At 39.0% G+C, this 20,626-nt stretch overlaps 1 protein-coding gene and 1 long non-coding RNA gene across 6 annotated transcripts in view; both read left to right on the top strand.

Annotated features, from left to right (window-relative positions):
- Positions 1-11,428: 11,428 nt before the first annotated feature.
- LOC129740992 (uncharacterized) lies at positions 11,429-12,059 on the top strand. The gene is made up of 3 exons (XR_008736409.1): positions 11,429-11,549; positions 11,608-11,758; positions 11,833-12,059. It is a non-coding gene; the product is annotated as an uncharacterized LOC129740992 (long non-coding RNA).
- An 8,359-nt stretch (positions 12,060-20,418) lies between these two features.
- LOC129744370 (phosphatidylinositol 4,5-bisphosphate 5-phosphatase A) overlaps positions 20,419-20,626 on the top strand; it is a 62,488-nt gene continuing 62,280 nt past the window's right edge. For 2 of the 5 annotated variants that reach the window (XM_055736858.1, XM_055736857.1), the window contains exon 1: positions 20,424-20,560. The gene's annotated coding sequence lies outside the window, so the exon portion shown is untranslated. Of the gene's footprint in view, positions 20,561-20,626 lie in introns of all 5 variants that reach the window. The other 3 variants (XM_055736863.1, XM_055736861.1, XM_055736860.1) reach the window with 3 other exon arrangements.

The raw sequence follows: 20,626 nt of genomic DNA, 5'->3' as shown, positions 1-20,626 counted from the left end.
AACCTCGGTTGAAATCCTGGACTGCCGTCAACTCAAAACTGCCAGCGTCGTGAATGGAGTTAAAGTGTACTCGCCTTCAGCCTCATTTCGCGTGACCTTTGCGGGTACCGCCCTCCCTCACTTCGTTTTGATTGACGGAATGTTGAGGCTTCCTGTGCGACTCTTTGTGCCTCGCCCAATGAGTTGCAAAAGGTGCATTAAAATGGGACACACTGAGTCCCATTGCTGCAACAAGGCACGCTGCCCTCGTTGCGGAGATATTCATGAGGATGGAGCGTGCTCAGCAGTAGAACAGAAATGTGTCTATTGCGGGGGCTCACCTCATGATATCTCTGGGTGCGAGGCATTTCAGAGTCGATGGGATAAGGAGAGGCGTTCTTTGAAAGAACGGTCCAATCGTTCATACGCCGCCATTTTGAAGAGCGTTTCTCCCCCGACTCATCCTAAGTCAGGTAATATTTTTGCAGCTCTGCCAGTTGACAATGAGGACACCACTGATGAGGAGACACCATTTGTTTTCGTAGCTAACTCCCGGAAACGTGCGAAAACAGCTACTAAGCCCTCAAAAGTTCCTAATAAAATAGCAACACTCAGCCCTCCGATAAGCGCTACTAAAAAAACGGTTGCAGCAAAAAAAGAAAACCTGATCCCCCCCGGATTCCGCGCGACTTTTGCGCCACAAAATAATTCCTCACCCACGGTCACTCCAACCCCAAAGGAGACTCCAATAAATAACGCGGTTCTGTCAGAAACAACTTCACAACCAGGACTCTTTAAGTTGTCTGACATTCTTAATGGAGTTTTCACGTTTTTCAACGTATCTGAATCCATAAGAGGCATTGTTACTACAATGCTCCCCGTAGTAAAGTCACTTTTGAAGCAATTGATGCAAACTTGGCCCCTTCTTTCAGTTTTTATCTCTCTCGATGGCTAATTTACGCCGAGAGGTCGGAGATATCACTGTTCTACAGTGGAATTGCCGTAGTCTACTCCCTAAAGTGGATCCGTTCAAATTTCTTCTTCATGAAACTAGTTGCGATATTTTTGCCCTTTCCGAAACATGGCTTTCTTCTCAATCTAACATCTCATTCCACGATTTTAACATCATCCGTCTGGATCGCAACGATTCTTATGGAGGGGTGCTTTTGGGGATCAATAAGCGCCACTCCTTCTATAGAATCCACCTCCCTTTATCAGGAGGAATTGAAGCTGTTGCATGTCATACAACTATAAGGGGTAAGGACTTATGCGTTGTCAGTTTGTACTGGCCTCATAGAGTTGCAGTGGATCGAAATCACCTAGAGGATCTGTGCTCAGTACTTCCTGAGCCAAGGTTGATCCTGGGTGACTTCAATTCACATGGAACTGTCTGGGGAGAACAATTTGACGATAGTCGTTCTACTCTTATTTATGACATTTGTGATAGTTTCAATTTATCAATTTTGAACACGGGTGAAAAAACACGGGTACCTAAACCTCCTGCAAGACAAAGTGCAATTGACCTCTCACTCTGCTCAAACTCACTATCATTGGATTGCCAGTGGAAGGTAATCTCTGATCCCAATGGTAGTGATCACTTACCAATCAAAATAACAATCACCAATGGGGCCAGCACTTCAAATTCAACATATATGGCATATGACCTTACAAGACACATCGATTGGAAAAAGTATTCGGACGAAATAACAGATGCCATTGATTCTATGAATGTTCTACCTCCTTTGGAGCAGTACCACTTTCTTTCACGTTTGATCCATGAAAGTGCACTTTGTGCTCAAACAAAACCCATCCCAGATTCATCTGTTCCTCGAAGGACCCCAAATCCATGGTGGGACCAGCAGTGTTCCAAGCTCTATAAGGACAAATCAAAAGCATTCAAAGATTTTCGAAAACATGGAACCCTCGTCCTTTTTGAATCATATATTTCCCTTGAAAATCAGTTCAAAAAATTGATCAAAGGGAAGAAAAAGGCATATTGGAGAAATTTCGTGGGTGGTTTATCACGGGAAACATCCTTGAGTACTTTATGGAAAGTTGCACGAAGCATGCGTAATCGATCATCTACAAATGAAAGTGAAGAATATACACATAGATGGATATTCAACTTTGCACGGAAAGTCTGTCCAGATTCTACACCTGTGCAAAAAATAATCCGGAACGTGCCTCCTGATAGGTGTAGTCTGGATTCCAGCTTTTCGATGGTCGAATTTTCACTCGCCCTCCTCTCTTGTAACAATTCAGCTCCGGGAATTGATAAAATCAAATTTAACTTGTTGAAAAACCTTCCGGACGCCGCAAAATTTCGCTTGTTAAATTTATTTAATCAATTTTTGGAGAACAACATTGTTCCTCAAGAGTGGAGACAAGTGAGAGTTATCGCTATCCAAAAGCCCGGAAAACCAGCGTCCGATGCGAATTCGTACCGTCCAATAGCGATGTTGTCTTGTATCCGCAAATTGATGGAGAAAATGATTTTGTTTCGTTTGGATAAATGGGTAGAAACAAATGGTCTCCTTTCAGATACTCAATTTGGGTTTAGAAGGGGCAAAGGAACAAACGATTGTCTTGCTTTGCTGTCTTCAGAGATACAAATGTCGTACGCAAAACGTGAGCAAATGGCTTCAGTGTTTCTAGACATAAAGGGAGCTTTTGATGCAGTCTCAATAGAGGTGTTGTCAGACAAGTTGCACTCCCGAGGTCTGCCTCCTTTATTGAACAACATCTTATACAGCTTGCTTTGTGAGAAACATCTGAACTTTGCTCACGGAGATATTGCAGTTAGAAGAACCTCTTACATGGGCCTCCCCCAGGGTTCATGTTTGAGTCCACTTTTGTACAACTTTTACGTAAGTGACATCGACAGCTGTCTCTCTGAAGGCTGCACTTTAAGACAACTTGCAGATGATGGCGTAGTATCTGTAACAGGTGATACTGAGTCACATCTGCACAGACCTTTACAAGATACTTTAAACAGATTGTCTTCCTGGGCTTTGGGGCTTGGGATTGAGTTCTCTCCAGAGAAAACGGAGTTGGTAGTTTTCTCTAAAAAACATAGACCAGCTCAACCACAGCTCCAACTTCTTGGCAGAACGATCACTCAATCGAGGTGTTTTAAGTATCTTGGGGTTTGGTTTGATTCCAAATGTACCTGGAGAGCACACATTGAGTATCTGAAAGGAAAATGCCAACAGAGAATCAATTTTCTCCGATCAATCACTGGCACCTGGTGGGGAGCCCATCCAGAAGATCTTTTAAAATTGTATCGAACAACTATTCTTTCAGTGATTTACATTTACATTTACATTTACATTTATTTGTTTATTTCATCTGACATTCCAAGTCTACATGAATTATTAATTAACTAAAATAATCTAAGGTATACAATCACAAGTTAAAATCAACAATTTAAGTGTGAAAAGCTTCGTAACAGATTAGATTTTTGAATTTTTGATTTGAAAATCTCCGTGGATATTTGGAAATCGTGTAACTCGTAGAACCAATTGAAGACCTTGAACATAGCACGCAATGGTTCTTGTTGTCCGTAGTTGGTCCGTTGAAAGTTAATCCGAAGAAATTCGGAACTCCTGAAGTTTCGAGGACGTACATTAATTTCGATCTGTCTGAGTAAACCTGGACAGTCGATTTCACCGTCGATCAGCTTCTTCACAAAAATCGCGCGCGCTATCACACGCCTTTCGTAGAGTGTTTCCATATTCAGCAGGAGACAGCGTTGCTTGTAGTCCGGAAGTTCGTCTGGGTTGTTCCATGGAAGGAATCGGAGGGCATACTTCAAAAACCTTGATTGCACTGCTTCGATTCTTTGAGACCAGTATGTCGTATATGGGCACCACACTATTGAAGCTGTTTCAAGGTGAGATCTTACAAGTGAATAATACAGCGAACGGAGGCAGTAGGGATCCTTAAACTCCTTCGATAGTCTTATTAGGAATCCCAGGTTTCTGTTGGCTTTTGATATAAGGCAGTTTAGATGCTCACGAAAAGTTAGTTTTTCGTCGAGGGTAATTCCAAGATCCTTGAACGAGGATACCCTTTCTAGGTCCGAGTTCAAGATTCTGTATCTCCAGTGAATAACGTTGGTTTTTCGTGCGAATGAAATAACGGCACATTTAGGAACACTTATTGTCATTTTATTGACTGTGCACCACCGCTCGAATATGTCAATGATGGTCTGTAATGTAGTACAGTCGCTTTCGGATTTGATTTTGTGGTAAATTTTCAAGTCATCTGCATAGCAAAGACGACATTCGTTCGGCATATTAAACAGTATATCATTGAAAAAGAGCGAGAAAAGTATCGGGCCCAGATTGCTACCTTGGGGCACGCCAGATGGATTGCAGAATTCAGTTGACTCATAAGTTCCTAATTTGACCGACACTTGTCTGTTCTGGAGATAAGAAGCTAGCCAATCAATGAAAGCTTTTGAAACGCCCAATTTTTCAAGCTTTGCCAACAGCAGCTGGTGGTTTACCCGATCAAAAGCTGCCTTCAAATCTGTGTAGATTGTGTCGATTTGAAATCCTTTTTCGATGTTTTTCAGGCAGTATGATGTAAATTGGGTTAGGTTAGTACAAGTTGACCGCCCAGGAAAGAAGCCATGCTGATCAAAAGAAATGTACGTTTTCAATTGACTCATTATGGTATGAGTAATGAGTATCTCAAATAACTTTGAACCGGCGCACAAAGATGTTATCCCTCGATAATTCTGCATGTCCTGTTTGTTTCCTTTTTTAAACACTGGAAACATTGTAGATTTTTTCCACAGTCGAGGAAACGTAGATGAAGACAGTGAACGATTAAATAGAAGCGCAAGAGGTGCACTAAGTTGTTCGGCACAACGTTTTATTATGATCGGTGGTATTCCATCGGGCCCCGGTGAGTATGACGGTTTTAATTTTCTAATAGCAATATTTATCTCCTTCAAGGCACATTGATTTACAGATAAATTTAGGGCGTTAGCAGGTACAAATGATAATGCTTGCTCAGTGATGGAATATGGTAGCTTTTGCTTCCAGTCGGCTGCCAAAACTCACCTCATCAAACTCGAGCGTATCCAATACCGTTGTCTTCGCATCGCTTTGGGCTGTATGTCCACAACGCACAACATGAGTCTTGAAGTTTTGGCAGGAATACTTCCCGCATACTAAAAAACTATAGCTTAAACAGTCTAAACCAAACATCAACAGTTCTAGAAATAGTGATGGTCTCTGTAAAAGTAGCTGTAATATTAAACTTTACTTCGACAACATTAAAAACGAAAAATGAACGTTTGTGTGGAAAAGTGATGGTATTTGGAAAGTTGAACGAATGGTATGCACGATTAACTTAAAATTTTCTTGAATCGTCAAAATTATACCGAACCGTTACCCATAGCGTCCATGTCTTCTGTCAAACCCACGTCAAAAATGGCTGAAATGCGAATCAAAGATGCCAGATGATTTTGCAAGAAATCAGTACACATTTATTAAATCTTTAATTTTTTTTTTTCATATACTTTTACAACTGTTTAGAATAGATCTATATTAGAAAAAAAAGAAGTTTCTTTTTTCTTCTTCGCCTACATGCAGCCAGATGGTTTTGTACACAAAATTAGTACAGATTGATGAAAACAGTTTTAATTTTTTTTATATTCTGATACTGCTCAAGAGTAGTTTCAATGACAATGATTGAACTTGGATGCTACATATTACATCACACTAAAAGAGGTTCCGTACTTGATTTACAAAATGCTTTAAACAAACGCTTTAATGACATTATTCAAGATAATTATAATATGAAAGTTTCTTTGCGAATTCATGGACTTAATTAAAATTTGTTACATGCATGTTAAAAAGCCTTATGCGGACATTCCATGAAACATCAATTGCAGTAAATGCCATTCTCTACATAATCCACATTATTCCACATTTTATTTAGTATATCATATGTAAGTAAAACAACGAGTCAAAAGGAATCATATTGGAAGGTAACCCTGCTGGGGCTGAATAAATGGCTGATATTTTGTACAAGCAGCACCATACACCATGCCACAGAGAGTCGTTTGTACAAAATATTTCGATCCCGAACGATTTTATTCAAACCGTTTGCGCGGTCATTCAAGCAGTGCCATACACGATGCAAATCGTGTTCACAGCGACAAAATTTCATCGAATTACATCGCATTTGTACAAATGTTGTGTAGTCAGTGGCCCGCTTTAGGGGTAGAGCTTGAAGTTTCGATGGTGTAAAAACAACAATTACTACTGTTTTCGCCAGCAATCGTTTTTTAAGACGAATACGAGAACTATGGTTATTTTTTAATTTAGGCTAGAAAACATGCAATCAGGTGACATAAAATCATCGATTTTGTGTAATAGTTTTGCTAATGAATGAATGATGAATGAATTTATTATAATTTACTACGAAACAACATTTAATTTAGTTGACTTAAATGTTTAACATTTTCTAAATTGTTTAAGTTCAGTGCATTTGGCATCCCTGGTCGTTTTTGTCCGGTTGTTTACTTCTTGCGCCGAAAAATTGGAAGCTCGTCGCGTTTTTTTAAAACTTATCTTTACGGTAATTTACCGGATTCGGTTTCAGGACTCCCGGTGTTGTGATGCCCACTGTGGTCCGTTCCGAGCTGGGCTTACTCAGTTGCGGCAGCAACACCGGGAATTGGATTTTCTGCTTACTGAAATTCGTGCGCTTTTCAGGTAGGTGAAAATTTGTGTTTTGTTCTTCTTATTGCTCAATTTAACAAAAAACTAAATGCACCTTCTAATAAATAATTTTATTTCTATTCTAGCGCCTGAATTTCATCTCCCACAAATAAGGCAGCGGTTTCCGTACAGCAGCAACGTTATGTTGCGTGAGAACGGCGCACTCGGAATGATTAGGTTATTTCCAGGGTCCTGGTCCGCCGGCTAAACCGTTCACCAGGCTTTCGGTGGGCTTCCCTGCATGCCGTAGCGCTGGAGCTACGGAAAATTTTGCTTACGCTTTTCACCCCTGTGTAAGTATCTAATAAAATTTCAATGAAGATGAGTTGAAAGATTGAATTTATAAAATAATGAAAATCCGAAAATCCCCAAAATATTTTCATCTATGTGTGGGTGAGGGTAGAAAAAAGCTTTGAGGTTATCGTCTCTTAGCAGTTTTACGATAGAATCTTATAGTTTTTTCAATGTTTATGTTATATGAGGCCATAAAAAATACAGTAATCTTAATTCAAACGGTTCGTATACCTATTTCCGTAACAGTTCGGTTAACGGTATGATAAATCGTTTAAAATATGCCTACACATGTTCATTCTAGAAACAGTGCAATGCGCTGAAAACGTTATTCATCCCGAATACGAAAATATTGTTACATAACGGTTCCTGTAGTAGTTATAAAACGATTAGAGACAGCGTAAAAAAACGTTTAGAAAATGATATCTGAAACAATAAAAAACATTCCACTTATCTTGAATTCCAAAACGACGGTCTGTTGAATATGGCGTTAAGTTATGTTACTGTTTAAAACTATTAAAACCTATATATGGAGACACTGTTCTAGGAACAGTTAGGGTATGGTTTATAAAACGCTTATGAATAACGTTTTCAGCGCATTGCACTGTTTCTAGAATGAACATGTGTAGGCATATTTTAAACGATTTATCATACCGTTAACCGAACTGTTACGGAAATAGGTATACGAACCGTTTGAATTAAGATTACTGTATTTTTTATGGCCTCATATAACATAAACATTGAAAAAACTATAAGATTCTATCGTAAAACTGCTAAGAGACGATAACCTCAAAGCTTTTTTCTACCCTCACCCACACATAGATGAAAATATTTTGGGGATTTTCGGATTTTCATTATTTTATAAATTCAATCTTTCAACTCATCTTCATTGAAATTTTATTAGATACTTACACAGGGGTGAAAAGCGTAAGCAAAATTTTCCGTAGCTCCAGCGCTACGGCATGCAGGGAAGCCCACCGAAAGCCTGGTGAACGGTTTAGCCGGCGGACCAGGACCCTGGAAATAACCTAATCATTCCGAGTGCGCCGTTCTCACGCAACATAACGTTGCTGCTGTACGGAAACCGCTGCCTTATTTGTGGGAGATGAAATTCAGGCGCTAGAATAGAAATAAAATTATTTATTAGAAGGTGCATTTAGTTTTTTGTTAAATTGAGCAATAAGAAGAACAAAACACAAATTTTCACCTACCTGAAAAGCGCACGAATTTCAGTAAGCAGAAAATCCAATTCCCGGTGTTGCTGCCGCAACTGAGTAAGCCCAGCTCGGAACGGACCACAGTGGGCATCACAACACCGGGAGTCCTGAAACCGAATCCGGTAAATTACCGTAAAGATAAGTTTTAAAAAAACGCGACGAGCTTCCAATTTTTCGGCGCAAGAAGTAAACAACCGGACAAAAACGACCAGGGATGCCAAATGCACTGAACTTAAACAATTTAGAAAATGTTAAACATTTAAGTCAACTAAATTAAATGTTGTTTCGTAGTAAATTATAATAAATTCATTCATCATTCATTCATTAGCAAAACTATTACACAAAATCGATGATTTTATGTCACCTGATTGCATGTTTTCTAGCCTAAATTAAAAAATAACCATAGTTCTCGTATTCGTCTTAAAAAACGATTGCTGGCGAAAACAGTAGTAATTGTTGTTTTTACACCATCGAAACTTCAAGCTCTACCCCTAAAGCGGGCCACTGACTACACAACATTTGTACAAATGCGATGTAATTCGATGAAATTTTGTCGCTGTGAACACGATTTGCATCGTGTATGGCACTGCTTGAATGACCGCGCAAACGGTTTGAATAAAATCGTTCGGGATCGAAATATTTTGTACAAACGACTCTCTGTGGCATGGTGTATGGTGCTGCTTGTACAAAATATCAGCCATTTATTCAGCCCCAGCAGGGTTACCTTCCAATATGATTCCTTTTGACTCGTTGTTTTACTTACATATGATATACTAAATAAAATGTGGAATAATGTGGATTATGTAGAGAATGGCATTTACTGCAATTGATGTTTCATGGAATGTCCGCATAAGGCTTTTTAACATGCATGTAACAAATTTTAATTAAGTCCATGAATTCGCAAAGAAACTTTCATATTATAATTATCTTGAATAATGTCATTAAAGCGTTTGTTTAAAGCATTTTGTAAATCAAGTACGGAACCTCTTTTAGTGTGATGTAATATGTAGCATCCAAGTTCAATCATTGTCATTGAAACTACTCTTGAGCAGTATCAGAATATAAAAAAAATTAAAACTGTTTTCATCAATCTGTACTAATTTTGTGTACAAAACCATCTGGCTGCATGTAGGCGAAGAAGAAAAAAGAAACTTCTTTTTTTTCTAATATAGATCTATTCTAAACAGTTGTAAAAGTATATGAAAAAAAAAAATTAAAGATTTAATAAATGTGTACTGATTTCTTGCAAAATCATCTGGCATCTTTGATTCGCATTTCAGCCATTTTTGACGTGGGTTTGACAGAAGACATGGACGCTATGGGTAACGGTTCGGTATAATTTTGACGATTCAAGAAAATTTTAAGTTAATCGTGCATACCATTCGTTCAACTTTCCAAATACCATCACTTTTCCACACAAACGTTCATTTTTCGTTTTTAATGTTGTCGAAGTAAAGTTTAATATTACAGCTACTTTTACAGAGACCATCACTATTTCTAGAACTGTTGATGTTTGGTTTAGACTGTTTAAGCTATAGTTTTTTAGTATGCGGGATAAGCGTTTTATAAACCATACCCTAACTGTTCCTAGAACAGTGTCTCCATATATAGGTTTTAATAGTTTTAAACAGTAACATAACTTAACGCCATATTCAACAGACCGTCGTTTTGGAATTCAAGATAAGTGGAATGTTTTTTATTGTTTCAGATATCATTTTCTAAACGTTTTTTTACGCTGTCTCTAATCGTTTTATAACTACTACAGGAACCGTTATGTAACAATATTTTCGTATTCGGGTTCCTTTGAAAGATCGATACAATCTACTATCACTTCGGTTCCTCATCAGGTGTGAGGTCATGAACCCATTGGTGATCGTTAATTTTGAAAGGTTACTAGAGCAAAATCTTCATACCAGATTTATGTCTATATACCATGTCCTCATGTCAATGCCGGTAAACCCTTCTTCGTACTCTTCAACTCGTGTTTTCATCCCAGACTACGATAATTCTTCTGTCCAGTTTGATTTGTCTATGCAGCAGGAAATTCGTGGAATCCCGGATTCGCATCGCCCACTTCAGATTCCAAGAATTTTCGAAGCTAAATATAGACACGTCGATGCTGACAAAATGTACTTTACCGATGGGTCTCTAGTTGAGGAATCAACGGGATTTGGAGTTTTCAACGAAACAACTAGCGCCTCTTATAACCTCCAGTCACCATGCTCTGTATATATAGCAGAGTTAGCTGCTATTCACTGGGCCTTGGACAGCATCGCCTCACGGCCTGTTGGGCACTACTACATTGTAACGGATAGCCTAAGCTCAGTTGACGCAATACGCTCAATACGACCGGGAAAGCACTCGCCGTTCTTCCTAGAGAAGATACGGGATATTTTGAGTGCTTTAACAAGACGTCGCTTTTCCATTACCTTTGTTTGGGTTCCCTCGCATTGCTCGATAGTGGGCAATGAGAAGGCAGACTCTCTGGCAAAGGTGGGGGCGACGGAAGGCGACACGTATCCACGTGAAATCGTCTTCAACGAATTCTACTTCTTGGTACGAGGGAACTCTCTTGTCAACTGGCAGCGCAAATGGGACAAGGATGACAAGGGTCGGTGGCTCCACTCGATTATCCCAAAGGTAAGCCTTAAACCATGGTTCAATAGATTGAACTTGAGTCGGGATTTTATTCGTATATTTTCCCGTCTCATGTCCAATCATTGTTCCTTAGACGCGGTACTCTATCGTTTTGACATTGCTGGCAGCAATTTGTGTAGTTGCGGCCAAGGTTACCATGACATCGAGCATATTGTTTGGTCGTGTGAGGTCCATCTTGTCGCCAGAACGAATTTAATAGACTCCCTTAGGGCCCGAGGAAAACCACCTAATGTTCCAGTTAGAGATGTACTAGCTGTGCTAGATTTGGACTACATGTTCGAAATCTACCTTTTTCTAAAAGCTATCGATCTTCGTCTATAATTTCTTTTTTTATTTTCATATTTCCCTTTCTATCTTCCTTTCTCCTCTCACAAAGTGTTAAGTTAAGAAAACAATTGTAAACAACAAAATCGATTTTGGCTCCTTAAAGCCTAAAGGTATGAGCCGTTTCAAATAAAGAATTGTTAAAAAAAAAAAATAAAATTTGATTTAATTTGCATCCAAAATTCGGTTTATTTCATTCGACGTGCAACTTGAAAACGATAAGTGAAAAAAAGAAAAAAAAATATCAAAATTTTCCACCGAACGTACCGAACTAAACAACAACAGAATGGCCCGACGTAGGGCTAGACCTCATAAACCGTTTTGGCTGGACCAGACACCGGTAGATTTCGAAACTTTAGTTTTATTTTTTAATCTTTTTAGCTTTTTTTTATTTGCAGGAAACCTCGGAACCGGGAACATTGCGGGCACGAAAGGGTACGTGCTCCCGGAGGGTGCATCCCGGAACACAGTCTTGCTTTCAGAGCCGCAGGAAGAATCTAGATCCGGTCCTGAACGGATCTTTTTATCTGCATATTGGTTTCATGAAAGGTAAGCTTATTTTATAATCCAAAATCGCGAGAAAGTTTAGTTAAATATTCATGAAAATCATTTATTTTTCACAGATCGATGGGCGGAATAGATTCATCAGACCTCGAACTCCAATTCCATAGGGCCGAAATTCCGTCAATCCCGCAGGAACGGTCATCAATAGTTCTCTGTGTCAATAGGTTCTTCCAGAGTTGGCCTTTGCCACCAGCAGCATCGCCGCTGGAGCTTGAGGCCAATGGTTGGTAGTGATACCCCGTTTCATGAGTGAATAAATAAAGAAACATTGAAAAAAAAGTTGTATATTAATACAGCAGAATCTGAATAATTACTAATCATACTTTAATTTTTAAAACCCCAAAAAAATTGGACCTTTGGAATAACGAAAATAAATTTTCTTTCAAATCTCATTTTTTCAATTTTACCCAAAATTTTTTTATTATTATGAAAATAAATATGGTTCATTTTCAAAAAGGGCCTATATTACCTTAACATAAACGATAAGTTTAATTCCAAGTAGCGGTTTTTATCGATATAGACAAAAATATATTTCTGCTTTTTCCCAACCAAAATTTTTATTATTTTCGGCCCAAATTTGATTAATATTACAATAAATGTTTCTGCGTGTAAATTAAGGCTTCTGTATTGTATTTCACCATCATTTAGGCAATTTAACAGAATTTGTAGTGTCCTGAAAAATGCTGATTTTATCATCATTCTCCCTTTTAAGCAAAACAATCTGGCATCCCTGGGTGCGGCGAAATTTTTCGTGTAGCTGCACGGTCAACAAATTTAACTCAAAACTCAGTTTAAGACAAGGGGTGGTATGAAAAAAACTTAGTGATTGCTTTTGCTAAACTGAATCGAGCAGTCGAGCAGTCGCTTAAAGCAATTGCTTCGGTTGTTATGAATAAAGTTTTTCTTGACAGCTGTTTTCTCAGTCAGGAGCTTTTACTTTTAGAACAAGCTAGTTGGTATGAATAAAGCTCGAATCTGAAGCAATTGCTCGACAAATCTCATAGCAATTGCTTTATTTTCTAAGCATGCTCGGTAGCAGACTTTTCCAATAAAAAATTCTTTAATAACGTCATGAACTTATCAAATTAGCAATATTTCACTTCAAAACAATTCAAAAAGGTATTTTCAACATGGATAAAGAAAAGTCTAAGTGATAACCCAACTTTTTTCATATTCCTGTCGTTGTATAAAATCATTCGTCTAAGATGACAATAAACAAATCAATTAGTAAATATTTCAAATTAAAAAAAAAACCGGCTATAATAGTGGAAGAAGTCCCAATGGCTCAAAGTTAGAAATAAATTGTAATAATTTAAAACATAATACAGATCTCTCATTTTTTTTTATAATTTTTTATAATCCTAAGATTAAAAAAAAATCTAAATTAAAATGCGCGCTTATTGCCAATTTTTTTTTATACATCGGATTATCCCGATCCGAATACATGTGGGAGAGCTTATGATAAATATTAAAGTCCATTAAAGGCCATTTTTTGTTTGACAATATTCGAATATGTATTCATTTTTCTTTAAACATCAACATACGAACACGCATTAACAAAAAAATTCGGTCGTTCTTACACGCACCACCCGCTTCGTCGACTTCAAGGCTACTTTAGCCGTACTTTTCAATTTTCTGATCGTTTTCTTTCATTTTACTTTAGAAAACTTCAGATTCTGCTGGTTGGATAGCTCTATTTTTCAAAGCAAAAGCTATGTTCTAAGACTTTAGTACACATCCGCTAAGCAAATGTTTATTCATACCAAACTAAGCAAATGCTTTGGACTTTTGCTTCGATTGATTTCGAGCTAAGTAAAAGCTACCGAAGCAATTGCTAAACCTTATTCATACCACTAAAGGTCATTAGATACACTGGATATATACACACCTTGGTTTAAGGATTGAAAAAAAAACCAAGTCCCATCCCAGGCCGGAAAATCGGACTAAAATCGGTCGGGTTTTGGTTTATTGAAATTTTGAAGTTTTTAAAACCTGTTTTCCACACATTTCTTCTGAACCAACCCAATTTGGATTGAATATTGCTTGAAGCTACAATCAAATGGAAATCAAACGACATGTGGCACAATAACGATTTTTAAAGTGGATCCCGAATACCAAAAACCATGGTATTAAAATAACTGAACAATAATTTTCAATTTAACAATTAACTTCATCGTAGTTATTAAAGTGTAGTATTCATCCAACTGATCACCCCTAGTTTTGTTATACCACTCTGACAGCTAATACATTATACCACTATATATTCTGACGTAATAAAGTTCTCTTTGATTTTGTACTCCAACACGTGCGGACGCGTTTTCATTTCGCTCGTCTGAAAGTCCTCGTTCTACTCTACTCGCTTTTAATAATTGCACTGACGTTTTGAGGTTATGGGCCCAGGCATGGAGGAAAAAGCGAAGATTACCGCGTTTAACGGAAGTGGTTTCCATAATTGGAAATTTCGAGTGGAAACGTTTTTGGACATGCACGACTTGTTAGATTGTATCCAGCAAGAAGTGGTCGATATTCCGGATTTGCGATTGGCGGAAGACGATAGTGCCGCCGCGCGGGCTTCGAAAGAGCGTCGGATCGGTGAACGGAAAGTGCGCGAAAAGAAGTGTAAATCTTTGATCGTGCAAGCGATTGACGACAGTCAGTTGGAGTTGGTAAAAGAGTGCCAAACACCTAAAGAGATTTGGGACACTCTGAAGAACGTTTTTGAACGTTCTGGCGTCGCTGGACAATTGTTTCTGCGGAAGCAATTATTGAAATTGCGTTATGTGGAGGGCTCAGGTGAATCGATGTCGGACCATCTGATGCGTTTTGACAAATTAGTGCGCGAGTTAAAGGGTAGTGGTGCAACCGTGGAAGAGTCGGATGCAGTATGTCATTTGCTACTGACATTACCGTCATCGTTTGATTCGGTTGTGACGGCCATTGAAACCCTGCCAGGAGGTGTCACTATGGATTTTGTTCGAAAGCGCCTTTTGGATGTCGATCTGAAGAAGCGTAACGCTGATGCGACGGGAGGAAGTTCGGGTGAAGGGGTTGCGATGGCGGGCAAACACACGAAGAAAAAGTTGAAGTGCTTTGGGTGTGGTTGTGTGGGCCACAAGAAGAACGATTGTCCCCGAAGTGCGAAGGAGAAATCGAATTTCCGCAACAACCCGAACATGAAGAATTTTGTGAAGAACCAGAAAGCAAATGTTGGCGTGCAGGAAGAAAAGCCTGAAGTTGCTTTCGTGTCGGTTGAGGGAGAGTTGGTGCGAGTCGGATGGTTTATCGACTCGGGCGCCACAGATCACATGCTGTGTGATTCGAGCTATTTTTCGTGTATGCGTGCACTTGAGCCACCCGTTGAGATAGTCGTTGCAAATGGTCAACGTGTGTGTGCGAAATACATTGGTGACGTAATGCTGTATACGATTGTCGGCGAAAAAGTGAGAAAGTGTGAAGCGAAAAATGTGCTCTTCATCCCAGAACTGCACTGTAATTTGTTCTCGGTGAAACGCGTGACGAAGTCCGGTTTCAAAGTGTGCTTTTCGGGAGAGAAAGCCGAAATAAGTGCGAACGGTAGTGTCGTCGCTGAAGGCCGTTTGACAGGAAAATTGTTCGAGTTGGACATTTTCTGCAAGAAGAGCGAGATGGGAACAGCTATGTTTACCGGTAAAGTATCTCGCAATGCTATTTTATGGCACCGACGATTCGGGCACGTTAGTTGTGATGGGCTTCGTGAGCTGATGAGACACGAAATGGTCGATGGATTATCGCTGTCGGAATTAGAAAAAGAGACGGTGATTTGCGAACCGTGCCTCTCGGGTAAAATAACGAAACTCCCATATCCGTGTGTTGAACAAAGACGTTCGTCGCGACCGCTAGAATTGGTGCATAAATAGTGATGTGTGTGGGCCAATAACGCCGAAGACATGGGATGGAAACAGGTACTATGTTTCGTTCGTAGACGATTACTCCCATTTTACGATCGTTTTCCTGTTGGCTTCGAAAGACGAAGTTGTTGCCCGTTTCCGTGAGTATGAGGCACTCGTTACTGTCCACTTTGGTACGAAGATAGCTCGGCTTCGTACAGACAACGGAAAAGAATACGTGAATACGGAGATGCGTGTGTTGTGTCGCGAAAGAGGTATACGTATGGAGTTGACAGTGCCCTACACTCCTCAACTCAATGGTGTGGCTGAACGGTTAAATCGTACGCTGATGGAACGCGCGCGAGCTTTGTTAGCGGATAGTTCGTTCGGTAAAGAAATGTGGGGAGAAGCCGTTTATTCCGCCACATACCTTACAAATCGGTGCCCTACGTCGGCTGTGGATGTGCGTAAAACTCCCTACGAGTTGTGGACGGGTCGTCGACCGAACGTTGAAAAGCTACGTGTATTCGGAAGTGCTGCTTACTTGCACATTCCGAAAGAGTTGCGGTCGAAGTTGGACTCGAAATGTCGGAAATTGCGACATGTGGGGTACACAGTGAATGGCTACCGACTTTGGGACGAAGTGAACAATAAAATAGTGACTGGAAGAGACATAGTTTTCAATGAGAAAGCTTCGAGCGAAGTGGCACCAGAGGTGCAAATAAGTGTTCCGAAGCAAGTTGAACTGGACATAAGTGAAAGTGATAAAAATGAAGTGGTTCCTGCGAATAGTGATGAAGATGTTTCTGAGAATGCGGATTCCGACGCTGACCCGATCGATGATCGGCAATTGCGGCGAAGTGAAAGAAAACGTCGGCTGCCGGTATGGTTTGATTGTTACGAAACTTGCGAAATAACCTTGTGTGCAGAGAGTTTCGTGGAGGGAATACCGAGCAGCGTGAGCGAACTACGCAAGCGTGGCGTCTGGCCTAACTGGGAAGCTGCTTTCATCGATGAGATGGACTCGCTCATCAAGAACAGGCAACGCTCTGGACCGAAAATACCAGGACTACCAGCAGACGTGGGCTGGCCCATGGGATTGAAACCGGTTCCCGACAGAGGTAAAAGTGTCGTTTATGGTCTGCCCCGGAAAAGACCAAGAGGAAACCACAGTTCGAGAAGTTGAGAAGTCTGCTAGGGTTATCAGCTTGAAGGGGGGTATTAAAGTGTAGTATTCATCCAACTGATCACCCCTAGTTTTGTTATACCACTCTGACAGCTAATACATTATACCACTATATATTCTGACGTAATAAAGTTCTCTTTGATTTTGTACTCCAACACGTGCGGACGCGTTTTCATTTCGCTAGTCTGAAAGTCCTCGTTCTACTCTACTCGCTTTTAATAATTGCACTGACGTTTTGAGTAGTATCTAAATATATACACGCAGCGAAAAGATTTTTTATTTCAAAGGAAAGTGCTGCAAAAACAAAGGATTTTTTCCTTTGATTTTGGGATAAATAAAAATTCCTTTGATTCAAAGGCATTTTCCTTTGTTTCAAAGAATTTTTCTTTTGAAAAATCTTTGAATCAAAATATTAATGCTTTGAAACAAAAAACAGTTTCATTTGATGCAAAGTTGTTCTCGTTTGCTACAATGTAATTTAGATTTAGATTTAAAAAGATTGGTTCATTGAACCATTTTCCTTTTATTCCAATTGGAAGAAATATTTTCTGTTTTCCCGAAGTTCCTATTAGGAATTTTGAATAATAAAAAGAACGAATTTACATTTTCAATTCATTTTTATTCACAAAATTAACACTAACACTGGTTCACTATAATTTTGATCCTAATTTTGGCCTGAGGGCATACTTCTTGGGCCGCTAAATAGACTTCCGGAAGCAGCTCCGGTTGCTAGCTTTACTGGTCATCCAACTGGTGATTACCGCTGAAGATCGGGCCGAAGATAATCAGACCGCTGGATTTGGGGCGGAATCTACCGTGGTCCTGTAATGCAAGAGTTTATATAAAATCTTAAACATTCACTTTTTGATTAATTGATTAACACACACTTACCATTCTTCATCCTGAATCCTCCTAAAGCTATCTCTGATTCACTAGTTTTGATTCTCAACACAACCGGACAAACTTTATTCGAAATTCGGTTCTTGCTCAATCCAAAATATCTTCTAAGTTTAAAATTTTAATTTAAAGAAATTATTGCTTTCTGTTGAAAACAATTTTCTTTGGTTGAAAGAAAATTTACTTTGTTTTTAACGAAATGTGCAACTGAACAAATTTCTTTTGAATCAAAGAATTGGTTTAAAATCTAAGTCCAAAATTATTCAGTTCAAAAAATTAATTCTTTCTTTCAAATATTATTCATTTGAATCAGAACGATAATTCATTGATTCAAAGAAAACAGGAGTTTGATTCAAAAAACTGAATGTTTTGAATCAAAGTCAGTTTTGTTTTGTATCAAAATCCAAGTTTTCTCTGCGTGTACCAATGCTCCTGTTTAGTTGGGTTAGTCCGATTAAAAGAACAAAAATCAGCTGACGCACCCTACACTGACAAATCATTTCACACTTTAGTGTGTCAAATTTCACACATTTTGGAAATAAGTAGACCAACACATTAAATGTGTGAAGGTACCGCTGCACAATAATGGGAAATACCGCTTAAGGAAACGAAATGTGTGCGTTTCACACATTATGCAAAAAGCGTTTAAAACGAGAAATGTGTGAAAATATCACTCTGTTCCAACTCAGGTAAGCGGGAGATGATAGTTTCAATGTTTTGGAAATAAAAACCTCAAGATTAGCAATTTAAATGGTTTTTTTTTTATTGATGCGAATAGATATGCGCTACAAAATAAAATCGTTGAGTACGGAAAAATTCGTCTTTAATCCTAAACCAATACCTACTGACCTCTCCTAGCAATACCAGGTAGAATCTGAAAGACGAAATAACGAGTTAGATTTTATGGGTTTTCAATCAAAATATTTACTGTGGATTACTTGCCATAATTCTCTTATATGACTTCGTACGACGCTGCAGCTGAATTTGCATAATGAGATGGTTCTTTCTTTGGCTCGCACAAAACTGATGAAGACAAAGCAAACACAACGATTGTGATTTCACATATTTTTTCCTTAATCCGCTTGTTCGGATAATGTGTAAATTTCGAACCATGGTATTAAAATAACTGAACAATAATTTTCAATTTAACAATTAACTTCATCGTAGTATCTAAATATATACCAATGCTCCTGTTTAGTTGGGTTAGTCCGATTAAAAGAACAAAAATCAGCTGACACACCCTACGCGACCCGACTGCATGTAGGGAATAGTAGGGTGTATTTCCCATCGGGACGTCGACCAGACTTGACATTAACAAACGTATGTCGATTCTTGCTTATTTCCCTGAGGAATGAATGAAATGGACGACAGAAACCTTTTGCCCCCTTTTGCCATGCACATGCAGTCCAGCAGCCAGCAGAGGAGCGAAAGTTGAAGTTGTTTTTTTCGCTCACCAGCTGCCAGCTGATGATGCGAATGAGATGATGCTGGTGTTGTGTTGCCACATTTTCAGATTGGTCTGTAATGATACAGATTTTTTTTCATATTCCTTGAACCATGAATTACAGATTTTGGAAAATTTCGAAAGATTTTTAGCCACCAGCAATTTTTCACTCTGTACTATTTCAAATAATGCTCGCGTGCCATAAGATTATTGATTGTTTAAGACCCCCGAATGTATGCCATCATATTCTTGTCTTAATGTACATACGTACACAAACATCTCAGGGGCCGTTCACATACCACGTGGACAACTTAGGGGGGGGGGGGAGGGGGGTATGGAAATGTCCACGCTTGTCCACGGAGAGGGGGGTAGGGGTTTGGGTCATGTCCACGTGGACATACTTACTTTCAAAATATTTTCCAAAGGTGAATAAATATTAAGATGTGTAAATCAAAATCTTAAAATGGCATACCTTTCCACGATAAATAGCTACTTGAAAGCAAGTAATAAATAAGATAATTGAGAAATTTAAAAATTTTAAATTTTTTTATAACAGGATATTCTTATTCGGTTTCACATAATCAGCCATTTCTATAACAAAAAGGCAAAAAGTGGTGTTTTCTAACTGTCAAATTATAGGTATTTAAACTAAAAACTTTTTCAAATGTGTCCACGTGGACATCTGGGGAGGGGGGTAGGGGTAAGCCAAATGTCCACGCTTGTCCACGGAGGGGGAGGAGGGGGTAAAAAAACTCAATTTTCTGTCCACGTGGTATCTGAACGGCCCCTCACAGGCTGTTCTAAGATACAAAATGTTCATTAAACAAAACATATTCTGCAGTCCACATAGCTTCGAAATGATACTCGATTTGCTGAAAATCTTGTCAATCAAGTGAATTAAGTTGGTCTGTAAATATCGGTCTAGCATAATTCTAACGACAGGGTGATATATTTGTTGTAAAATGCTGTCATTAAGTATAAACGAGTAACCGTAAGAATTTGGAAAATATAAAATCAAAATTTTTTATACGTATACTATTAAAAAAAGTTCTAGTAATCATAGTTTTAAATAAAAATTTTCTCAACAAGTTTTGATTTTAAATTGATGTTCCAATTGGTTCATCTTGTTTAAAAGTTTTATGCATTCCGAAACCACTGATTTTTATGTGGCAACGATGGGTGGAGCAGTCCGCGTGCATGAGCGAGGGAGAGATATCCCATAACATAACAGGGGAACACTTGATTAGTTGAGTTTTCGCTGTCGTTTACGTTGGACGTGAGGGTCGAGTTGAATTTTCGTAGTCCGTCGTCCGTGATTTAGGTATCGGCCGGGTTGGGTGTTGTCGTCTAACCGATTTAGTTAGTGGCTTCAACTAGCTAGCGTAGCTGTGAGGGTTTGTTGTTTTGTTTTCCTTCCGTGAGTGCACTTTGCACTGTATAAATTTTGTTTGGGCCGAGAC

Source organism: Uranotaenia lowii, chromosome 2, assembly GCF_029784155.1.
Source record: "Uranotaenia lowii strain MFRU-FL chromosome 2, ASM2978415v1, whole genome shotgun sequence".
NCBI classification, from domain to species: domain Eukaryota; kingdom Metazoa; phylum Arthropoda; class Insecta; order Diptera; family Culicidae; genus Uranotaenia; species Uranotaenia lowii.
Note: the sequence above shows the minus strand (reverse complement) of the source record. Positions and strands in the feature narration are given on the sequence as shown.